At 50.5% G+C, this 23692-nt stretch overlaps 6 non-coding genes across 6 annotated transcripts; 5 read left to right on the top strand and 1 right to left on the bottom strand.

The window, feature by feature from the left end:
* Positions 1-109, top strand: TRNAL-CAA. Its single transcript has 2 exons — positions 1-38; positions 64-109. It is a non-coding gene; the product is annotated as a tRNA-Leu (tRNA).
* A 2465-nt stretch (positions 110-2574) lies between these two features.
* LOC123357318 lies at positions 2575-2763 on the top strand. Its single transcript, XR_006575533.1, has one exon. It is a non-coding gene; the product is annotated as a U2 spliceosomal RNA (small nuclear RNA).
* A 4403-nt stretch (positions 2764-7166) lies between these two features.
* On the bottom strand, positions 7167-7330 carry LOC123357316. Its single transcript, XR_006575531.1, has one exon. It is a non-coding gene; the product is annotated as a U1 spliceosomal RNA (small nuclear RNA).
* Positions 7331-10568: 3238 nt separating this feature from the next.
* LOC123357319 lies at positions 10569-10684 on the top strand. The gene has a single exon (XR_006575534.1). It is a non-coding gene; the product is annotated as a U5 spliceosomal RNA (small nuclear RNA).
* A 1138-nt stretch (positions 10685-11822) lies between these two features.
* Positions 11823-12018, top strand: LOC123357317. Its single transcript, XR_006575532.1, has one exon. It is a non-coding gene; the product is annotated as a U2 spliceosomal RNA (small nuclear RNA).
* Positions 12019-23192: 11174 nt separating this feature from the next.
* On the top strand, positions 23193-23274 carry TRNAS-UGA. The gene has a single exon. It is a non-coding gene; the product is annotated as a tRNA-Ser (tRNA).
* Positions 23275-23692: the final 418 nt, after the last annotated feature.

Raw genomic sequence — 23692 nt, 5'->3', positions numbered from 1 at the left:
ATCAGGATGGCTGAGTGGTCTAAGGCGCCAGACTCAAGGCTCTGTCTTTCCCACAACTGGGGCTTCTGGTCTCCTGCAGGAGATGTGGGTTCAAATCCCACTCCTGACACAACCTCTTGATTCCACCTCAAGAGGTGGCCTGGTTTCAATTGCCCTTGTAACATTGGAAGAGCCCTTTTTTAGGAGCTCTCTTAGAGTAGCGGCAAGAGAAGCTAGAGGGAATCGCAGCAACAGCCCTGGGAAAAGCCCTGGCCCTTCTCACCTGCAGGACGCCTTTTCGGGCCTACACAGCTCCTCACACAACACCTGCCTGGGACCTTGCCCTCACCTACCAGCTCAGCAGCACCTTTTTTCCTCTCAAAACCTCCTCTTGCCACCCTCCCCCTTCCACACTTCACACTCACCTCATCACAAACTCACCCATGGCCCCTTTTGCTTCTCAAGCGCCTCTGGAGGGACGCATCTTCCCAGGCACACAGATCCTTCCCTTCAACGCGCACTGGACGGACATTCCAAACACAGCCCTTTCCAGGAGGGAATGCGCTGCTTTTGGACCCTGGCGCCCAGCAAGAAGTCCTGGTAGTCTTTTTCTGACCGATGGACCCCACTGACTTGCCTTTACCAAGCAGAAACTAAGGACCGGCCGATGGCTCTCTTTGCAAACAGACGCCATCAGACTGAGCCACGAGGCGTGCTGCAGGATAGCCCCTCCCCACCAAAAAGCAATGCCGTGACCTGGATTCAAACCGAGGCTGCTGTGGCCACAGCGCAGAGTACTAACCACTATACGATCACAGCCAGGTGCTGGGGGCGTAGGCAGCAACCCACTGGAAAATGCTCAGCTCTGTGGTCTCGGGGCGGCCACCTACCTCGCCGGCGTCACAGGTATTTCTCAAGTCTCCCCATTACAGTCACAGGTAAAATGCTGAGCAAAGGAAAAAAGAGAGGAAGCCAATCCCATGCCTGTCCCTTTTTCTGTCTTTCTCCACCCCTGGACCAAGTCCCTCCCCGTTTGTCTGGGCCATTGTCCTCATGCCCCTGTCCAGCCTAATTCCCTTTGCATTTTTCCGTGGAGAGGAATGTTTATGAGTTTGTACCCTATTTTTAAGGCTTTGCTTTGGCAAGGCTGTTGCCTGCTGGGAGAAAAACAGAAGGGGGCTACCTGAACTGGTGTCACTGGCTGAAGCTTTTCTATAATATATGATAAAAGCTCAGAGCTCTGAAAATGGTTTTTTTTCTTTAAGATTCTCATGTTAGTGAGATGGTTTCCTAGCTAGCAGGGGACCGTTTTGTGCTGTGCATTCTGCTGGCTTTTTGGTTTTGTATGTTTTTGGAAGAAACGGTGGAGGAGAGTATCACGGTTGAAGAGCAGCAAAGAAATGCGTTGTTTGTGTTAACGTTTGGTTTGTCCTAAGAGTGTATGGTTTGGAGTCATTTGTAACTCTTTGGTTAGTTATTGGTAACGGCTTCTTATTGGGCCCCTGAGTTGAAAAGCTGCTCTTGCAGAATTTAGTTTGTCATTGTTGGAAGGTCAGTTCAAGAGCTGCTTTCTTAGTCTAGTCCGTGAGGGTTCTTCCGCCGCCCTCCTTAATATACCTTCCAGAAGGTGATTGCATGGTTTCCCTCATCTTCCCACAGAAGATAAATTGTCCATCCCTTTCCTGTTGGGAAAACACCAGTGTTTTAACTTAGGAAACGGTCAACGTTTTGCCCAGATGAGGGCTAGTTCATAGGAGCAGAAGAAGAGGAAGGTTGTGGCCCTTTGAGTCAGATTCCTAGCGTTTCAGGCCAGAAGGAACCAGCCGATCACCTCAGAGGGACTAAGGGGCACCAATGCCCCAAATGGCGAGGAATTGCTTTGATCCAATTGACTGTCTGTTTGAGCTAGTTCTGTGGGAAGGAGCAGAAAAGAGCCTCGGGGCTGCGGAATAGCGCTTGCATAGGCTTTCTTTGCCCTGTTTTGCTGTAAGAGTTAACAGTGAGAGATTGGTAGTCCAGGTCAGTGGTTGGTTTTATGGAAATTAGGAGTATAGAGGGGAAACTAGGGAGAGGAAGGTGTCTGCAAGACTTGTCTGTCTTTGAACAGAATTGTGTGTTAAGGGTTCTTGCTTTGAAGTCTTCCACTGGAGTCATTTCGGGGAAGTGATTCTCAGGTAGAGTTCCCGAGTTGTGGTGTTTGTTTCGTGTCTGGGAGCTCGTCCTCGTGAGGTCGAAATGGGTGGGCGCAGGGGTGTGCGTGCGTGGCAGAGTGTGAGCATTGTTTCTTGGCTCCTTGGTGCTCAGATCAAAGTGTAGTGGACGGTCACTTTATTGCCATTACCCAGTCCGCTCATTTATTCGTGCCCACGATTACCTATAACCTGTTTGTATGAATGATGTACCCTCACTGTTTGCTGCCTGTACCTTGAACTCACCCACGGTATAGCCCGCATTGGGGACATGACAGACTGTGTATATGTATATGCCGTCCAATACCCAAACGCTAATATCCCCCTCCAACCTGTATGTTACCCCCAATGACACAATAACTGACGCTTCAAACACTTTGTATTATTTATTTTTAAATATCCTCTAATAAATTTTCAAATATTCTCTAATAAACTTTAAATCTGTTCTTATCAGTTTAATCTCTGATATGTCCTTGATGTGAGGGCTGTATATTAGCTTAATTTTTGAAGCAGGGGGGGTTAGAACTGAAGCTTGCTTTGTCTGCCCCATGCATCGACCTGGTATTGCAGTGCTTCCAGGAACGGTGTGTCTCCTTTAGGGGAGAACCTTCTGGTTAGAAAAGCAGAAAAGAGTTGAACTGTGACACTTTCTTTAATGCAGATGTTTTTTTGAAGTAGCAGAAAAATCTGGGTGTTTTTCTTTCTTTACAGTTTCTTGGAAGTGTTTTGTGAGACTATAGTTGTAAGAGGTTCTTCTTTGTCTTGCTAGAGAATTATTTAAGAAGCTGGACTCCTTCTTTCTGCTGTGAGTCTTTTCAACAGTATGAGGGACAAATGCTTTCCAGATTCTGGGTCTGTTGGGGAGATGGGGTTTTTTGGTTTGTTTTTGTTTGTTTTTTGGGGGGTGGTTTGGGGTGGGGCGGTTGGTAATATTTGAGGTCATGTGTATATCCACAACTGCATGAGTTACATAGACTTCTCCCCACCCGGCCTACGTTTCTATGTATCTTGGTTCGTAAGATCAAGACAAGGCACTAGGTGTCGTGTTGCACCCGGCACACAGGGGCCCCAATCCTGATTTTTTCCCCCCAAACCTACTGTAATCTAAATGCTAAATAATAACCCTTAGCTTCTCATTGTTGCCACCCTCACTATTGGAAAATCCCCAAAATCACGACAGTGGCTTACAAATCAGGAGGATTCTTTTTTTAAAAAATGTAATGTGGGTTCTCTTTCTTTCCCTTCTGGTTTTCTGAACCAGGCAATCTAGAAACTTACCTTTCTAGTATGGCCAGAGCCCCAGAGAACAGGAGCCCCCGGCGCCTGGGGCTGGCAGGCAGCGGGGCTCCTCACGGTTGTGTGTTCCACACTTTGATTTCACCCACCAAGTATCAAGTGTGAACTCCTCAGACACTAGAACAGCCTTAACATGGAGTCACAGACAGACCCCTTGGGCACCCTGACTCTATCTTGCCACCCAGGTGTAGTAGAAGCTGCTGTAACATGCAAGCTCTGTATGTCCTTTAGGGCTAACCCCAGCCAAACAGCCGGGATCCCTTGCTGATGCTTAGAAGGTGTGCCGTCTCCCTTAAGTCCAAGCAGCATCGGGGCGGGGGGAACAACAGTTTTTTCCTGACAGGGATTTTTATTCCATTCCCCCAGAGCTCAAGCTGATGGGGGCAAGTGTTTGTGCAGGGCTCTGCCTCCTCGGAGGTGTGTGAGGGGGAGCAATCAACCAAGTCTTTTGTCCACGGATGATCCACAGTGGCTTGTCTGATGTCTCAGTCAGGGCCTTCTCTTGTTGGAAAGGAGATGACGCCTCTTCTGGTAAACTAGCATTTCACACTAGGTAATAATTCTCTCCTGACTGGTGGCTAGGCGGCGGCAAGGGGGTTTACAGCTTTAGTGCCAACGCTTATATATCACCTTACAACATGGGCTACGGCTATTATAGGTGAGAATAATGCATGCAGCAACTCATGAGCTTGTCGTAAACTCTAAACACGTTTTTATAAAGCTAATGCCTGTTTTAACAACACTAACAAACAGGTGAGCAAGACTAGTTTCCAGCCATGCGTTTGTCACTTTTCAGTAAGGCCTAGGGGCCTTGGCATGAGCTGGCACCTGGTCTGCCAGTGTCCGAAGAGGATCTGCCATCTCTTATCCCCAGGTGTCTGTACTGGGAGCAGTACTGTTCAACTTATTCATAAATGATCTGGGGAAAGGGCTAAACAGTGAGGTGGCAAAATTTGCAGATGATACAAAATTGCTCAAGATAGTTAAGTCCCAGGCAGACTGCCAAGAGCCACAAAGAGATCTCACATAACTGGGTGACGGGACAACCGAATGGCAGATGAACGTCGGTGCTCATAAGTGCAAAGTAATGCACACTGGAAAACTTAATCCCAACTATCCCTGTAAAATGATGGGGTCTAAATTAGCTGTTACCACTCGAGAAAGAGATCTGGGAGTCATCGTGGATAGTTCTTTGCAAACATCCACTCAATGTGCAGCGGAGCGTTGGGACTCATTAAGAAAGGGACAGGTAATAAGACAGAAACTATCATATCGCCTCAATATCAATCCATGGTACACCCACATCTTGAATACTGCATGCTGATGCGGTCGCCCCAATCTCAAAAAAGATATATGGGAATGGAAAAGATTCAAAAACAGACAACAAAGATGATGAGGGGATATGGACCAGCTTCCATCTAAGAAAAGATTCATAAGATTGGGACTTTTCACCTTGGAAAAGAGACGACTAAAGGGGGATACGAGGGAGGTCTATAAAACCATGACCGGTGTGGAGAAAGTAAATAAGGAAGAGTTATTTACTCCTTCTCATAACACACGAACTAGGGGTCACCAAATGAAATTAATAGGCAGCAGCTTTAAAACAAACAAAAGGAAGTCTTTCTTCATGCACCACACAGTCAACCTGTGGAACTCTTTGCCAGAGGATGTCGTGAAGGCCAAGACTATAACAGGGTTCAAAAAAGCACTAGATAAATTCATGGAGGATAGGTCCATCTATGGCGCTTTGCCAGCGGTATCCCTAGCTAGGTATCCCTGTTTGCCAGAAGCGGGGCATGGGCGACAGGGGATGGAGCACTTGATGATTCCCTGTTCTGTTCATTCCCTCTGGGGCACCTGGCATTGGCCGCTGTCAGCAGACAGGATACTGGGCTAGGTCTTTAACTTGGACGGGTAGCTAGAAGATGGTAAATCAGACAGAACCCGTTCGACAAACCTCTTCATTTCCTTGTTATTGCCTGACTCCTTTAATTCTTTTCCTTTTCCTTATTTCCCAGCAGACCGACTAGCCACCAGATTTGGTTGCTAGCAGAGGGACCTGACGAGCTCCTTCTTTTCGGCAGCGTTGAACATGCCAGGGCACAGTGAGATTCTGGATGCTCATCTGAATGTAACGCCTAGCGCTCACCTTTATTTCTGTTTCTTAGCTCTTTTGGGCCATCGATCTTTGGTCTGACCCGTAGGATCCCTGCATTAGGAGAGAGGGCTAATTAATGAGCCCATAAACCTTGGAAATCAAATGAAACCTGAAGTCCGTAGAAGACCTCGAAAGGCCCTTGGGGGGTGGATGGCGAGCTGAGGAAGAGTTCCCTGCACAGCTTACCTCTCCATTCTCGTTTTCCTGTCCTGAGTGCAAAAGCCAGGAAGCAGCTCCGGGTAGGGAGGGGATACCATATGTGTGCAGTGGTTAGACAGGAAACAGCAAGGAACTGGACTCGTATGGAGTGAAACTGTAAGCATCTTCTGTATGCCTGATGACTGCAGGTTTGCGAGAGTTATGTAGGAAGTGGAGGCTTTCGGTGGGCTTTCAGAGGAAATGTAATGGAAAGGCAGCCGAAAGTGGAATCCCAGGTTTTTAAACAATCCTCCACCAACACACCAAACAGCTCAGGTCTAGTTACTCATTGAAAATTAGAATAAAGTTACAGCAAGATTTCATCATAAATGAAGTCAAACCCTAAAGATTTCAGAACACAACTGCTATAAGGAGCCACGAGGGAAGCAATACAAAGTCAACCTTGCCTCAGAGAAAGGCAGTTAAACAATTTCTCTTTTTTTAAAGCAGCATAATCTCCCCAAACGGAAGGGCCCTGTTCCCGGAGAAGGGTCCTGGAGAGGGTTTTCCTCGTTGGTGCCGGCCATCCACCTCCCCGAAAGGCGGGAGCTAGGTCGACGGAAGAATTCTTCCGACCAAGGCGCGGACTGATGTAGCCGCGCCGATTTATGTTCCCCGTGCAGACCAGGCCCGAGGGTAGGTGCGTGCTGAACAGTTAAGTCAAAACAGCTCCGACCGTCAGAGGTGTGCAAAAGGGAAAACCCGCTCCTGGGCGACGCGGCCACGCCGCCCTAACCCGCAGCGTAGCTAAGGGCATTCGGGGAGGCGGCGGGTGGGCCTCAAGTGACGGAAAGCCCTCCTCCAGCACGGGGTTGTGACAGCCTAGTCTCCGTAGCACAGACAGGGTGGCCACCAAGAGACAGGAACAGACAGCGAAAGCCAAAGCGGCCCCAGGGCAGGGGGCGAGGCTGCCTGTTGGACGAGGAGACCAGGTGGGACAGGCGTTTTGGACAGGCCGTCCTCCCGTCAAAGGAGGAAGAGCCCGAGAAGAAGGGCCGGGCAAGAAGCTACAAGCAGGGAAAGAAGCAGAGCAGGCAAGCAGCTCCCCTTAGAGCCAAAGAAGGCACCGGTCCAAGCCCCCCCAAAAGCAGACTAGAGAGCAGATCAGCTGCAAAAGACCAGGGAAAGCCAAGAACACAGAGAGCCTTATAAGACCCAAGTAAAGTTACAGAGCTGAGCCCTGCTTACAAGGAGAAACGTGTGACAAAGATGCCTAGAAGTACAGGGCCTGTGGAAAAGAGCACTCCCAAAGGCCCAAAATAACAACTGCATTCCTGAGAATCTGCTTTGCAGCGCACTAAGCTTAAACAGCTCACTGTCACTTTCCTGTTGTTCAAACCAATTGACAGGGGAGAGCGCGAACGCAGTCTCTCACTACCACAAATTATGCAGTCGAGTTTCCCGCATTTGGGGAAATTGCAAGCATCAGCACACCCACAGTGCAATGGATGAGCCTCACCCTGGGAAAACCATCTTCATGATCATGGTAACTCCCCTGCCAGGTAAGTATGCCCGGCCGCCGCCCGCCCTCGCTCACCCCACAGTTATAACACACGGGGAGGACCGCCGCGCCCCCGCTCCCACCGCCAGCCTCGCCCACACCGGCCCCCAATGCCGACAGCAGCCCCGACGCGGCCCCCGGAGACCATCCCTTCCCCACGCCGAGCTCCCGGTGCCAAAGTCGGGCCCTGCCTGGCAGCCTGCGTCCGCTCCCACAATGCTCTGCTCGCACCCAGATCTGCATACCTGCTCACGCGGCTCCACCCCTCCGCTCGGGCCCCTCCCCCTGGCCGCCCGGGCCGCCGCTCTTGCGTGCTCAGCTCTTTGACCTCAGATGGGCAATAAAATTGCCCTGTAATCTGTATGTCACCCCCGATGACCAATATCTGACGTTTCAACTCTCTGTATCGTTCATTTTCAAATAAGTTCTAATAAACTTTTAAATCTTGGCCTATCCAAGGCCGTGATCAAGTGTCTTGATGTTTTTGGTCTTTTGGCCTCGAGATGAAAGCCTTGTCTGTGTCTTGGGAACCTTGAGGTAAAAAATTGTTTAAGTTGTAGGGGGTCCCGTCCCGGGCAGCCAGGCCATCAGAGAGACGACGTGGCCCACCTGCTGCTGGGGAAAGCGTGCAGCTTGCATTTCGCTTCTCTCTCGCTCTCTCTTGCTCTCTCCCCCCACCGGAAGTTGGTCCAATACAAGAATGACCTCCCCTGCCTTGTCTCATGTCAGTTTCTCCTCAGGGCAGAAGGTCGGGCGTTGTCAACCACTCTCCAGAAACTGGACGGCCACTCGATCCCTTTTGTTACCTGCCAAGTGAGGCTGAGTGCACTGGCAGGCAGCACCGTTTGAAGAAGTGGAAGATTGGACAAATGACCAGGGAGGAGTATAAAAATATTGCTCAGGCATGCAGGAGTGAAATCAGGAAGGGCAACTCACGTTTGGAGTTGCAGCTAGCAAGAGATGTTAAGAGTAACAACAAGAAGGGTTTCTTCAGGGATGTTAGCAACAAGAAGAAAGTCAAGGAAAGTGTGGGCCCCTTACAGAATGAGGGAGGCGACCTAGTGACAGAGGATGTGGATAAAGCTAATGTACTCAATGCTTCCCCACCCTCCCCCTTCGTGATTTTGTCTTCACGAACAAAATCAGCTCCCAGACTGCTGCACTGGGCAGCACAGCATGGAGAGGAGGTGACCAGCCCTCTGTGGAGAAAGAAGTGCTTCGGGACTATTTAGAAAAGCTGGATGAGCACAAATCCATGGGGCCGGATGCGCTGCATCCGAGGGTGCTAAAGGAGTTGGCGGGTGTGATTGGAGAGCCACTGGTCATTATCTTTGAAAATTCATGGCCATTGGGGGAGGTCCTCAAGGAATCAATTCTGAAGCACTTAGAGGAGAGGCAAGTGATCAGGAGCGGTCAGCATGGATTCAGCAAGGGCAAGTCACGCCTGACTAACCTAATTGCCTTCTGTGAGGAGAGAACTGGGTCTGTGGATGAGGGGAAAGCAATGGATGTGTTCTTCCTTGACTTTAGCAAAGTTTTTGATACGGTCTCCCACAGTATTCTTGTCTGCAAGTTCAAGAAGTTTGGGCTGGATGAATGGACTATAAGGTGGACTATAAGCTGGCTAGGTCCTCGGGCTCAACGGGTAGTGATCAATGGCTCCATGTCTAATTGACAGCCGGTCTCAAGCGGCGTGCCCCAAGGCTCGGTCCTGGGGCCGGTTGTGTACAGTATCTTCGTTAAGGATCTGGAGGATGGCGTGGACTGCCCTCTCAGCAAGTTTGCAGATGACGCTAAACTGGGAGGAGCGGTCGATACGCTGGAGGGTAAGGATAGGCCACAGAGGGACCTAGACAAATTGGAGGATTGGGCCGAAAGAAACCTGATGAGGTTCAACAAGGACAAGTGCCCAGTCCTGCACTTAGGATGGAAGAATCCCGTGCACTGCTCCAGACTAGGGACCGAATGGCTAGGCAGCAGTTCTGCAGAAACAGACCTAGTGGTTACAGTGGACGAGAAGCTGGATATGAGTCGACAGCGTGCCCTTGTTGCCAAGAAGGCTAACGGCATTTTGGACTGTATACGTAGGGGCATTGCCAGCAGATCGAGGGATGTGGTCGTTCCCTTTTCTTCGACGTTGGTGAGGCCTCATCTGGAGTACCGTGTCTGGTTTTGGGCCCCACACTGCAAGAAGGATGTGGAAAAACTGAAAAGAGTCCAGCATAGGCAACAAAAGTGATTAGGGGGCTGGAAGACATGATTTATGAGGAGAGGCTGAGGGAACTGGGATTGTTTAGTCTGCAGAAGAGAAGAATGAGGGGGGAGTTGATCGCTGCTTTCAACTACCTGAAAGGGGGTTCCAAAGAGTTCGTATCTAGACTGTTCTCAGTGGCACCAGATGACAGAACGAGGAGCAATGGTTCCAAGTTGCGGTGGGGAAGGTTTAGGTTGGATCTTAGGAAAACCCTTTTTCACTAGCAGGGTGGTGAAGCACTGGAATGGGTTCCCTAGGGAGGTGGTGGAATCTCCTTCCTGAGAGGTTTTTAAGGTCAGCCTTGACAAAGCCCTGGCTGGGATGATTTAGTTGGGGATTGGGTTGGACTAGACGACGTCCTGAGGTCCCTTCCAACCCTGATATTCCATGATTTGAAGCTGTTCCCGTGTATCAAGGTAAGCTGCAGCTCAGCGAACCCCAAGGATCTGAGCGAGGCGAGCTACTTTGCAGCAGAGGCAGACCAAGCAGCAGGTACAATGCGGGGTGGCACCCCGGCCGGCAGATAGAATCTCATGTCCGAGATCCCTGCTCCCGTTACTTTGCAAAGTGTGTGAGTTTGCTCCGGGTTTTAGCTGTGGGCCAAGTGCCCTCTGGCTTCTCGTCCGGGCTCCGTCCTCCATGCGCCTGGGCATCAGCGGGACTGTCTTAGGAGAGCAGCTGCCGCATCCCAATCTCCGCCCAGCCGGGGAAGGAGCAGAGGCAGCCCAGAGAAAAGACTCCTTTGAGCGCCGGAGACGGCCGGAGCATCTTATTTGCATAGCCACAGTGCATTGCGCGCAGCGAAGCGAGTCCCTGGTCAAGGGGCTGGTTTTGCTCCCTGTGTCCCCGGTTTCGATAATCCAACTCGGGCTGCCAATCGGTTCAATTCCATTTCCTCTGAAAGCTAGCGGTGTAGCGGGCTGGGAGAGTAGTCACCCTGACTCTTGGGAGCTTAGGCGGTTGCCCCAGCAGCGCCTCTTCCGCATGTTCTACATACTCTGCTTTCTCTTCAGTTTGTATAAATCTTTTGCCTTTTACTAAAGATTTCCGTGGAGAGGAATGTTTATGAGTTTGTACCCAATTTTTTAAGGCTTTGCTTTGGCAAGGCTGTTGCCTGCTGTGAGAAAAACAGAAGAGTGCTCCCTGAACTGGTGTCACTGGCGGAAGCTTTTCTATAGTATGAAAAAAGCTCAGAGCTCTACAAATGATTTTTTGGGGTTTTTTTTCTTTAAGCTTCTTGTGCCAGTGAGATGGCTTCCTAGCTAGCCAGGGACTGTTTTGTGATGTGTATTTTGCTGGCTCTTTAGTTTTGTATGTTTTTAGCAGGAACGGTGGAGGAGAGTATCACGGTGGAAGAGCAGCAAAGAAATGTGTTGTTGTTTGTGTTAACTTTGGTTTGTCCTAAGAGTGTTTGGTTTGGAGTCATTTGTAACTCTTCGGTTAGTTATTGGTAACAGCTTATTATTGGGCCCCTGAGTTGAAAGGCTGCTCTTGCAGATTTTAGTTTGTCATTGTTGGAAGGTCAGTTCAAGAGCTGCTTTCTTAGTCTAGTCCGTGAGGGTTCTTCCGCCGCCCTCCTTAATATTCCTTCCAGAAGGTGATTGCATGGTTTCCCTCGTCTTCCCACAGAAGAGAAATTGTCCATCCCTTTCCTGTTGGGAAAACCCCAGTGTTTTAACTTAGGAAACGGTCAACGTTTTGCCCAGATGAGGGCTGGTTCATAGGAGGAGAAGAAGAGGAAGGTTGTGGCCCTTTGAGTCAGATTCCTGGCGTTTCAGGCCAGAAGGAACCAGCCGATCACCTCAGAGCGACTAAGGGGCACCAATGCCCCAAATGGCGAGGAATTGCTTTGATGCAATTGACTGTCTGTTTGAGCCAGTTCTGTGGGAAGGAGCAGAAAAGAGCCTCGGGGCTGCGGAATAGCGCTTGCATAGGCTTTCTTTGCCCTGTTTTGCTTTAAGAGTTAACAGTGAGAGATTGGTAGTCCAGGTCAGTGGTTGGGTTTATGGAAATTAGGAGTATAGAGGGGAAACCAGGGAGAGGAAGGCATCTGCAAGACTTGTCTGTCTTTGAACAGAATTGTGTGTTAAGGGTTCTTGCTTTGAAGTCTTCCACTGGAGTCATTTTGGGGAAGTGATTCTCAGGTAGAGTTCCCGAGTTGTGGTGTTTGTTGCGGTTCTGGGAGCTCGTCCTGGTGAGGTCGAAATGGGTGGGCGCAGGGGTGTGCGTGCGTAGCAGAGTGTGAGTATTGCTTTTCGGTTCCTTGGAGCTCAGATAAAAGTGTTGTGTCTGTTCTTATCAGTTTAGTCTCTGATACATCCTTGATGTGAGGACTGTATATTAACTTGATTTTTGAAGCAGGGGGGGTTAGAACAGAAGCTTGCTTTGTCTGCCCTATGGATTGACCTGGTATTGCAGTGTTTCCAGGAATGGTGTATCTCCTTTAGAGGAGAACCTTCTGGTTAGAAAAGCAGAAAAGAGTTGAACTGTGATACTTTCTTTAAAGCAAATGTTTTTTGAAGTAGCAGAAAAATCTGGGTGTTTTTCTTTCTTTACAGTTTCTTGCAAGTGTTTTGTGAGTCTATAGATGTGAGAGGTTCTTCTTTTTCTTGCTAGAGAGTTATTTAAGAAGCTGGACTCCTTCTTTCTGCTGTCAGTCCTTTCAACAGTATGAGGGAATATGCTTTCCAGATTCTGGGTCTGTTGGGGAGATGGGATTTTTTTGTTTTTTGTTTTTTTTTTGTATTTTTGGGGGGTGGGGTGGGGTGGTTGGTAATATTTGAGGTCACGTGTATATCCACAACTGCATGAGTTACATAGACTTCTCCCCACCCGGCCTACGTACTATGTATCTTGGTTCGTAAGATCAAGACAAGGCACTAGGTGTCGTGCTGCACCCGGCACACAGGGGCCCCAGTCCTGATTTTTCCCCCCCAAGCCTACTGTAATCTAAATGCTACATAATAACCCTTAGCTTCTCATTGTTGCCATCCTCGCTATTGGAAAATCCCCCAAATCATGACAGTGGCTTACAAATCAGGAGGATTCTTTTTAAAAAAAAATGTAATGTGGGTTCTCTTTCTTTCCCTTCTGGTTTTCTGAACCAGGCAAGCTAGAAACTTACCTTTCTAGTGTGGCCAGAGCCCCAGAGAGCAGCAGCCTCCGGCGCCTGGGGCTGGCAGGCAGCGGGGCTCCTCACTTTAATTTCACCCACCAAGTATCAAGTGTGAACTCCTCAGGCACTAAAACAGCCTTAACATGGAGTCACAGACAGACCCCTTGGGCACCCTGACTCTATCTTGCCACCCAGGGGTAGTAGAAGCTGCTGTAACACGCAAGCTCTGTATGTACTTTAGGGCTAACCCCAGCCAAACAGCCGGGATCCCTTGCTGCTGCTTAGAAGGTGTGCCGGCTCCCTGAAGTCCAAGCAGCATCGTGGGGAGGGGGGAACAACAGTTTCTTCCTGACAGGGATTTTTATTCCATTCCCCCAGAGCTCAAGCTGATGGGGGCAAGTGTTTGTGCAGGGCTCTGCCTCCTCGTAGGTGTGTGAGGAGGAGCAATCAACCAAGTCTTTTGTCCACGGATGATCCACAGTGGCTTGTCTGATGTCTCAGTCAGGGCCTTCTCTTGTTGGAAAGGAGACGATGCCTCTTCTGGTAAACTACCATTTCACACTTGGTAATACTTCTCTCCTGACTGGTGGCGTGGCGGCGGCAAGGGGGTTTACAGCTTTAGTGCCAACGCTTATATATCACCTTACAACATGGGCTACGGCTATTATAGGTGAGAATAATGCATGCAGCAACTCACGAGCTTGTCATAAACTCTAAACACGTTTTTATAAAGCTAATGCCTGTTTTAACAACACTAACAAACAGGTGAGCAAGACTAGTTTCCAGCCATGCGTTTGTCACTTTTCAGTAAGGCCTAGGGGCCTTGGCATGAGCTGGCACCTGGTCTGCCAGTGTCCGAAGAGGATCTGCCATCTCTTATCCCCAGGTGTCTGTACTGGGAGCAGTACTGTTCAACTTATTCATAAATGATCTGGGGAAAGGGCTAAACAGTGAGGTGGCAAAATTTGCAGATGATACAAAATTGCTCAAGAGAGTTAAGTCCCAGGCAGACTGCCAAGAGCCACAAAGAGATCTCACAAAACTGGGTGACGGGACAACCGAATGGCAGATGAACGTCGGTGCTCATAAGTGCAAAGTAATGCACATTGGCAAACATAATCCCAACTATCCCTATAAAACGATGGGGTCTAAATTAGCTGTTACCACTCGAGAAAGAGATTTGGAAGTCGTTGTGGATAGTTCTCTGAAAACATCCACTCAATGTGCAGCGGAGCATTGGGAATCATTAAGAAAGGGACAGGTAATAAGACAGAAACTATCATATCGCCTCAATATCAATCCATGGTACACCCACATCTTGAATACTGCGTGATGATGCGGTCGCCCCAACCTCAAAAAAGATATATGGGAATGGGAAAGAGTCAGAAACGGACAACAAAGATGATGAGGGGATATGGACCAGCTTCCGTCTAAGAAGAGAATCATAAGATTGGGACTTTTCATCTTGGAAAAGAAACGACTAAAGGGGGATACGAGGGAGGTCTATAAAACCGTGACCGGCGTGGAGCAAGTAAATAAGGAAGAGTTATTTACTCCTTCTCATAACACATGAACTAGGGGTCACCAAATGAAATTAATAGGCAGCAGCTTTAAAACAAACAAAAGGAAGTCTTTCTTCACGCACCACACAGTCAACCTGTGGAACTCTTTGCCAGAGGATGTCGCGAAGGCCAAGACTGTAACAGGGTTCAAAAAAGCACTAGATAAATTCATGGAGGATAGGTCCATCTATGGCGCTTTGCCAGCGGTATCCCTAGCTAGGTATCCCTTCTTGCCAGAAGCTGGGCATGGGCGACAGGGGATGGAGCACTTGATGATTCCCTGTTCTGTTCATTCCCTCTGGGGCACCTGGCATTGGCCGCTGTCAGCAGACAGGATACTGGGCTAGGTCTTTAACTTTGATGGGTAGCTGGGAAGACGGTAAATCAGACAGAACCCATTCGATAAACCTCTTCATTTCCTTGTTATTGCCTGGGGTTTTTTTTGTTTTTTGGGGGGCGCAGTTGGTAATATTTGAGAACACGTGTATATCCACAACTTCATGAGTTACATAGACTTCTCCCCACCCGGCCTACGTTGTATGTATCTTGGTTCGTAAGATCAAGACAATCTAGTTGAAGCAGGGTCAGTATGAAGTCTACCCTGCCATCTGTTGGTAATCTGTTGTCAAGGCCTTTTGGGGCTGATGATCCGGGGTGGGTGTAACCATGCACATCAGCAACAAAAGGCCTTTACAACACATCACCAACAGATGTCAGGGTAGAGTTCATTCTGATCCTGCTTACATCCTCCCCCCAGCCAAGAATGGGTGGTCCTGATAAATCACACTCCCTGTTATACCAACTCATTGGTATTGAATGCTGAAGTTATGGCTAGCAAAAGTAGCCACCCATCTCTGCCCTGTAGCATCCAGCTTAGCCCTTGTTAACACATAAGTCAGTGGATTGTTCTCTGTCCATACCTGAAACTGAGCACCAGACAAGTAGTCTCAAAATTTCTCAGTGATGGCCCATTTCAAGGCCAAGAACTGCAGCTGGTGGATGGGACGGCGAGTTTCGCTATCAGACAGTCCTCAGCTGGCAAAGGCCACAGATTTACATTTACCTTCCACTTCCTGGTATGGGACTGCTCCCAGACCCTCCAAACTGGCATCAGCATGCAGGATAAATGGTTTGTTTGGGTCAGCAAGGACTAGGACTGGCACATGAATCAGGCAAATAATGATTTCCCGTAAAGCCCTGTCACATCTCTCATCCCACCATGTCCCCAATGGAGAGGAGAGGAGCCCCTCCCCTGTCCCAGGCCAGGCACACCAAATGTGTTAGGGTAAGATGTCTATAGCGCAGACCTACCAGATTAGGTCTGCTGGGAGAAGGGGTTCTTCCGTCAGCCCAGACCCACCAGATTTGTTGTTGCAGTGAGAGAGAAATATTTCTCATCTAGTTCTTAAATGCTCTGTACAGAAGAGGCAGTTGGAAGTTTTTTCCCCCCCTTTCAGCTCAAATTGTTCCTCTCTCACCTCACTTTTTGTTTTAACCTGCTCTCTCTCTTTTTCCTGGCCTTGTTTCAGAGCCCTCACAGCCCAATTCTCTACCCTAACTTTGAGTTCTCTACTGCACCCTGAACCTCTCATTCTAACCCCACCCTAGAGCCTGCATCCTTAGAGCCGGTGCCCTCATCCCCCTGCACTCTAACTCTTTTTCCCATGTAGCCTGATTTAGGGTGTACTAATATTAATTTAGAAAATATGATGAAAATTTAATTTATTAGCTTACATTTTATTTAATTTAATTGAGTTATAAAGTTAAAGTTGCATTACTGCTAGTCAAAAGATACATATGGCATTATATGCTACAAAGTTTTGGTTAATATACTCTCACCCTTCCTTGATAACCTGGTGGTAAGAGACAGAGGAGCAGCCTTGCAGTTCAGGTTTTCAATTCTTGAGTGAAAGATGCAGTGCTTAGAAAAAGCTAATGTTACTTAGGATTTACTTGACTAAGTTAAACTTAAAATCAAAACCTAATAAACAAAGAATAAAAACGTAGGGAAACCGAGCTTAGCCTAGTTCAGTGGTGAGCTTGAGCCGGTTCGCACCGGTTCGCGCGAGCCGGTTGTTAAATTTAGCAGCCCTTTTAGAACCGGTTGTTCCAGGACAACCAGTTCTATAAGGGCTTTATTTAACAAAAGCTCCGGCCCAAGCTCACTTCCCCCTCCTCTCCTGCTCTGCCCCCTTTCTCCTCCCCCTCCCCTGCTTCCCGCAAATCAGATGTTCGCGGGAAGCCTGAACAGGCAGGCAAGCACGCAGGTAAGCTGGGGCTGGGGGGAGGGGAGGTGCGGCCGGGCGGCGCGGCGGGGCTCGGCTCCTGCCCCAGTGTCAGGGTCCCAGCCCCAGCCCAGCTGGGCCCCCATTTCCAGGCAGCAAGGTAAGGGAGCAGGGAGGGCATGTTGGATAGAGGGCAGGGGAGTTGGGGGGGTGGATTAATGTTGGAGCAGTCAGAGGGCAGGGAACAGGGGGATTGAATGGTGGCAAGGGTTGGGGGGCAGTCAGGAAGGAGCAGGGTTTGGATGGGGCAGTGGGGGGCAGTTAGGGGTAAGGATTCCAGAGACAGTCAAGGGACAGAGAGAAGGGGTGGTTGGATGGGGTAGGGGTCCCGGGGTGCCATCAGGAATGAGAGAAAGGGTTGGATGGGCTGGCAAGGGGCAGTCAGGGGACAGGGAAGGGGGGTGGATAGGGCATGGGGGGGCTGTCAAGGAACATGGGGGGGTTGGATGGGGCAGGAGTCCCCGGGGGGCGCATGACCCCTCATGGGGTGAGGAGGAGGGAACCGGTTGTTAATATTTTGGCAGCTCATCACTGGCCTAGTTCCTTTGAAACTTAAAGTTTTAGAACAAGTACAGCCTACTGATAGTAGATAGAGAGAGAGTGGAGGAAGTAAGTCAGAATGATAGAGGGAAGTGCTCTAGCGAGGTGGGTTACTTCTTTTATAGGGCACAAGCACCAGAAATCCTTCCTCCTATGCCCAAAATTCATTCTTCACCCACAAAACACTAGGGTACGCTTACTTCATAGGCTAGTATGTTTGTGTGTGTTGATGACATGTACATATGCACATACGTTCCCTTGTGGTGTACCTGTTAAGTCTGTGGGGTACAACACTGAAAAAAACTCCTATGTCATTCTCCATTGTCGATTAGTCTAGGTAAAGACCTTAGACAGGCGTGGGTACTTCTCTATTTAAGTAACAAGATAAAGGTCAAGTTTCCTTTCTGAGTAAAAAGTCACACTATAGATATGCTCACTTTGCCTTAGTTTAACATACAGGATATGGCCTGTATGTCCTCGTAAGTCATGTGCCCCAGCCCCCTAATCATTTTTATTGCCCACCGCTGGACTCTCTCCAGTTTGTCCACATCCCTTTTCATGTGGGTCCCAACCCCAAAAGTACTCACATTTCACCCCAATGGCCCCAAAATGCCGGCTTTTAATATGTAAATAGGGTGCTGCCATGGTGACATCACTCCCCAGCTCTCCAGTGGAGCCTGCTGGCAGAGAACAAGGTGAAAATTAGCCAGGACGTCGCTCAGTCAATTCCCTGTGCTCCCCGCAGGGGGTATTGGAAAGCTCCAAGATGGCTCACTTCCCTTTTTCTCATCAGCTTCAGACCCCAGGGTTACAAATACACAAACCAGTTGGGAGTCTCCCCTGGGCTCAGGGTGGGGCTGCTCTGAGGGGATGGACTTGCATACTTGGGATATTAGTGCAAAGATACAATTTCAATTTCTCTTAGAGAAATCTGAGGGTAATTTATATTTGGTAAAAATCTTATTTAGTGAAAGGAAAGCTGCAGTGACAGCCTGGTTACTGGGGTGCAAAACACTTTCCTCCTGGGAGAAACAAGAAGTTAGAATTAGAAATTTACATTGTTTGTTCCAATGTTGGCACAGGTTTAATTTTCCTTCTGTGTAGGTTTGTTTCAGGCTGTGACTGTTTTGGTTTATTGGGTTGTTTTGTTTTTTTAAGTTGGAATGGAGCTTTTAATTGACATTTGCTGGATTTGAATGGCTGACCTACAACACCAGTTTTGACATAGTTCTGCATATTTTATACAGATTTGGCCAGTATTCAAGGATTTGATTCCTTTATAGGAGGTTTTAGTGGTCAGGCTTACTTATTTTATGTTATTTTATCATCCTGCTGTAGCACACCTTTTTGATAAAATGTTGAAATTATTTATTTATGGTATTTGTTAGTTTTTATTTTTAAAAACAAAGTTTTTCTTAGTGTTTGGGTTTTAAATTAAGCATTGTTTTTTGTTTCAATTTTTTATTTTGGCTTTGGTTATTGATGGGCTCTTTAAGAACTTTGGATTTAATACTAAAATTTGGACAGATTTAGATTATTTAAAGTACATCCTGTTTACTACTTTATTTTAATAAAGGTTGTAGTGCTCTAACCCCTGGCCTTTAAGTGAGAAGGAGCAGAGGCATGGGAGACATGGCCCCCGTGAAGGGTGGGACCAGGTGATGGGGGGCACAGCCCCCCCCCCAATTTTTTTTGTCTAGTCCACCTCAGTCCCCCACCAAACGAGAAGAGTCTGATGCCACTCCTGCTGGTCACTGGCTGTCACTGCTGCTCCATGGGAAACATGCTCTGCGCATTACCCAGTTTGGTGGGAAACACACTCTGTGCATTACCGTGACTGGCCACTGGGTGTCACTGCTGTATCAAGGGAAACACCTTCTGTGTGTTACCCTGAATGACCACGAGGTGTCACTGCCGCTCCAAGGGAAACATGCTCTGTGTGTTACCCTGATTGCCCACTGGGTGTCACTGCTGCGCCAAGGGAGACATAAGAACGGCCAGATTGGTTCAGAGGCAAAGTCCATCTAGCCCAGTATCCTCCTGTCTCCTGCCAGCGGCCAGTGCCAGGTGCCCCAGAGGGAATGAACAGAGCAGGGAATCATCCAGTGATCCATCCCCTGCCGCCCATTCCCAGCTTCTGGCAAACAGAGGCTACAGGCACCATTCCTGCCCACCCTGGCTAATAGCCCTTGATGGACCTGTCCTCTGTTCATTTATCTAGTTCTTTTTTTGAACCCTGTTATAGTCTTGGCCTTCACCACATCCTGTGGCAAGGAGTTCCACAGGTTGATTATGCAACTGTCCTGAGTTTACCCCCCCCCCACCCTGGGTTGTATATGGAAAAGAGGATGAGGATGAGGAGAGCCATGATGTGTCTGTCACTGGCTGGTGCCTCAGTTTCCTCTAGGCAGCAGTTCTGCAGGCTCCTTTGGTCAGTGCCCATGCAACTGTGTCGGGGGAAGGGGGAGTAGAGGCTTATGCTCCCCAGCCCCACACCCCTCCCCCAGCAGCTGGGGAATCCAGGCCAAATTTAACCCTGGTAGCTGGGCAAGATTAGCCTGGGCCGGGGTATGGCTGGGGAGGAATTGCGGGGGAGACAGATGCACCCGCTGTGAGGGGAGATCCTCCCATTCCCTGCCAACCCCCCTCACTCCTTGCAGCACGGCGCCCCCTAGCACTTCTTTCTCTATCGTGGGGGTGTCTGCTGCCTGCTTCTCCCTTAGCATCGTCTCTCCCCCAAGGCACTGGTGTTGCCCGTCCTGTGCAAATAAGCAGGCCCTGGTGTGCCCCATGGCGCTGCCCTGCAATTGGGGGCGGGGGCAGCTGTTGGATGGAATATGGGGGTGGGCAAGGCTGGGGACCAGGACTCCTGGGTTCTCCCCCCAACTCTGGGAGGGGAGGGGGTTAGCGGGTAGAGTGAGGGAGGGAGGGGCAGGTCTTGGATCAAGGGCTCCTGCTTTTTCTGGTTTTCTCCACCTCCTGCAGATGCCTCAGTCCTTTCAGTGCATTTCCTGTTCCAAATTCATTTGCTGACTTGTGCAGCCCACCCCAGAGGTGGCTGCATCTCAGTGTTGGGTGAGGCACCCTTGGCTGCATCACCTCCTAACCGCGTCTCTCTCCCCCTGCAGGTGACCCTGCAGCACTCGGCAAACATCCGCAAGATCGTGGGGGGCGCTTTGAGCATTTGCCAGGCAGGGGCCAGGCACCCAGCGCCCCCCCCTGAGAATGGGACCCAGCCCCCCCTACTTTTTACAGGGATTAAAGAGGGGCAAAGGGGGGCAAATCAGAGGAGGGGGTGGCCAGGGTCTGAGCAGGGGGTGGAAATTGACTGGTCGGGGGGTCAAGCAGCTGGAGGCAGCGTTAGGAGAGGGGCTGAAGGGCAAAGTCAGGGAGGGGGGAAGGAGCCGGAGTTCAGCCCAGGGGGAGGCGCTGCCAGAGGGTTAAACCCCGGCACAGGCAGGGGCAGAGGGGTAACAGTTACCCCGGGGGGCTGAGACTCCAGTGTTTGCAAAAACAGGGTGGGGGGAGCAGAGGGGCTTTTCTAGTTCCCCTCCCACAGGCAGCACCTCTCAGCATGAGCTTCCCAGGGCTGGGCTCTTAAAGGCACAGGCATCCCACTGCCTAGACACTGCAGCTCCTCTCTGAGGTAACCTACTGAGGTGCTGCAGTAGGAGACTCAGTTCAGTGAAACTGGGCATTCCCTATACGCCCCCCAGCCAGGGGGCTGTGCACCCCCTTCCCCAAATTTCCCCAACACCCCCCCCCTGCAGTGGTCAGCTAGTTACATGCAGCGCTGCCAATGTTGTCACTGGCTGCAAATCTGAATGGAAATTGAAACGTTAACACACACTTTAAAAGCAGATCCAACCTATGAAAAATACTTGTACCTGAGAACGTAAAATAGGTTTGAAAAGTCTGGACAAAGCCGGGTTTCCTCGCCCAGCTGTTGTGTTTGCTGACAATGTCGGTCCATTGGCTTCCGCAATGTTGGCCAACCTCAGAATTTCAAATGATGATTTGGAAGCAAGGTGTGAATGACTCTCCCCTGACAGCTAGTGATGAGCCAGGGTTGGGGGAGGCTTTGGGACCAGACTGTATTTACATGAACTCACCTACTCTGCCGAGGTGTCCAGCAGACAGAGCTGGGCTGCCTCTTCTCTAGGTGCCCAGAGGAGGAGGGAAGGTGTGTGGGGCTCCAGCCTGGGAATCTTCCTCCCTCCTGCCCAGCCCTGACTATCAATCCCAGCCCTGACCCTCCTTTCTTCAAGTGCAGTGTGGGCCTCAGGAAAAGTGTGGGAGGAAGCACAAGGGCCAAAGTTGTGGGCACCAGGTGAAGCAGCAAGAACCCCAACCATCAGGGTAGCAAGTTCTAGAGCCCCAACCCATTGTGGCCACCCCAGCCAGAGACCTGGCTCTAGGAGGTGTGAGTCACCCAGCAGGAGGGGAAAGATTTGCTCTTGCACAACTGGAGACAGGGAAGTTGAGCGCTGTGAGCTCCAGGACTTTACCACAAGCCAACACAAGGTCCCACTGAGATTTGAACTCAAATGGCAGGTTTCAGAGTCCTGAGTGCTGCCCGTTACACCATGGGACCAGCTCATGCTGCTATCTCTGCACATTGGTGACCCTCACGGGGCTGGCTTGTGTAAGGGGGCTCTTGGCCCTTTACTAAAACTTAGTGTGTGTGTGGGGGGGGGATTGGTTGGCTAGTTCCCAGCACCAATAGAAGGGGGAAGGGCCAATGGGAAATCAGGACCCTGAGACTGACAGTCCCCAGGGGCAATGGGGAGAGGCCAAAGCTCCAAGTTAACCGTACTGACAGGCCAGGCAGTGTAATGAGGGAGTCACCAGGCCAGGGGGTCCCATCCTCCGTGGGAGCTGGAACTGCCTGGGCCAGAGTGGGGCAGAGCTAAGGAGAGAGCAGGAGCCCGAGAAGAGCCGGGGAGCAGAGCTGTGCAGGTGTAGTGCCAGAAACTGCTCCCTGTAGGACTTTGCTACCTGTAGCAGTTACTGATACCTGAGGTTGTTCTTATTTACTGACTTGTCCTAATTGGCTCAAACTTGACAGAGGTTTCTCTAGCAAAGGCCAGTCCCTGGCCCCTTGGTCCAGACATCCTCATTCACACCAGGCTGGGGTGACCAGATGTCAAAGATGAAATATCGGGACGCGGGGGGCGGAGCAACAAAAAAAAAGCCGGCGGCTCCCCCTCCCCCTCCAGGTGGCAGTGGCACAGCCCCGTCTCCACCCAACTCTCGGCTCCGACCCCCGATACACCCCCAGCTCCCCCATCCCCTCGCTCCTGGGCCCAGCCTGGGCTCCGAGCTCTGCAGCCGAGCCGCACTCCAGGTCCCTCCTGCAGCTCCCAGGCAAGGGGAGAACCAGGCAGCCGGGCCCGGGCCCTCCCGGCAGGAGCATGTCTGCCCCATGTGTGTCTCCGCCCCTCGCCCACCTGGGTCCTGCCCGCTCCGCACTGCCCCCAGCCCCACTGCGCTGCCCCGCAGGCTCCAGGGATGGAGCAGCCTCCATGCTGTGCTCCCGGCCATGGCCATGGTCCGTGTGCAAACCTGGGAGGGAGGAGGATGCCACCTGCTTGGGGAAGAGGCAGGGCCAGGGTGGGGATTTGGGGAGGGATCCAATGGGGCAGTGAGGGGGTGGGGCTGGGGGCAGGGCCAGGATGGGGATTTGGGGAGGGATCCAATGGGGGAAGTAGGGGGCGGAGTCAGGGGGGGGGCGAGTGTCCCTCTGGGCTGTGCCTGTGTGCCGGAGCAGAGGGCAAAATTGTTTGTTTGTCCAGTGTCCCGACCAAACATCAGTCGGGACGTGGGACAAACAAGCAAATATTGGGACAGTCCTGATAAAATCGGGACGTCTGGTCACCCTACATCAGGCTTCAAGTTGAGAATCATTTCCCCTTCCTGCTCTGTGGGAGGGGAGACTGTTAAATGCACTCTCTGTGCGACTGCACATGGCTAAGCAAAGAGAACAAACCCCCAATCCCCCCTGTGCTTTGGGAGCCAGGTTTGCGGTGGGAATTCTGTAGTTCAGATGACTTCACGCCTGGGCATTGTGATTCTTTACCAGTTTCTCTGGCATTGGGGCACTTTTGTGCTCATAGCTGTGATGGCCGAGTGGTTAAGACGTTGGAGTTGAAATCCACTAGGGTTCTCCTGCGCAGGTTCAAATCCTGCTCACAGCAAGGCCTGTGTTTTAGCCAGTCCCTCACCCGTGCAACACCTCTGTACAACCCCCTGAGACACTCTAAATTCTCTCCCCACCCCAAGTAAATCCTGTTCTGCTCCTTTCATAGAGATCCCTGGGACAGCACCTCACACTGTGTCCCTGAGGGGTCAGGCAAACTCTCAGCACCTGAAGCCTCTGCCACTCATCTGGTGCCCTATAGATCAGCCATAGCCCTGGTTCTGCTCCTCTCTCTAGAGTGTGAAAGGAGCCGAGTCAGCGACTCCATGGGAGCTACGGGGCTGCAGAACCAACAGAGGAAAAATAGGTGCTCAGCGCCCACTGGCAGCCAGCTCTCCCCCCCCCCCGCCCACTACAGGCCTTGCCGACAAGCTCCTCCTCTTCCCCTTCAGCACCTCCTTCCTGCCAGTGATCAG

This window comes from Mauremys mutica, unplaced genomic scaffold (assembly GCF_020497125.1).
Source record: "Mauremys mutica isolate MM-2020 ecotype Southern unplaced genomic scaffold, ASM2049712v1 000507F_np12_subseq_1:98333_obj, whole genome shotgun sequence".
In the NCBI taxonomy this organism is placed as follows: domain Eukaryota; kingdom Metazoa; phylum Chordata; order Testudines; family Geoemydidae; genus Mauremys; species Mauremys mutica.
This window is presented reverse-complemented; position numbering and strand designations above follow the sequence as displayed.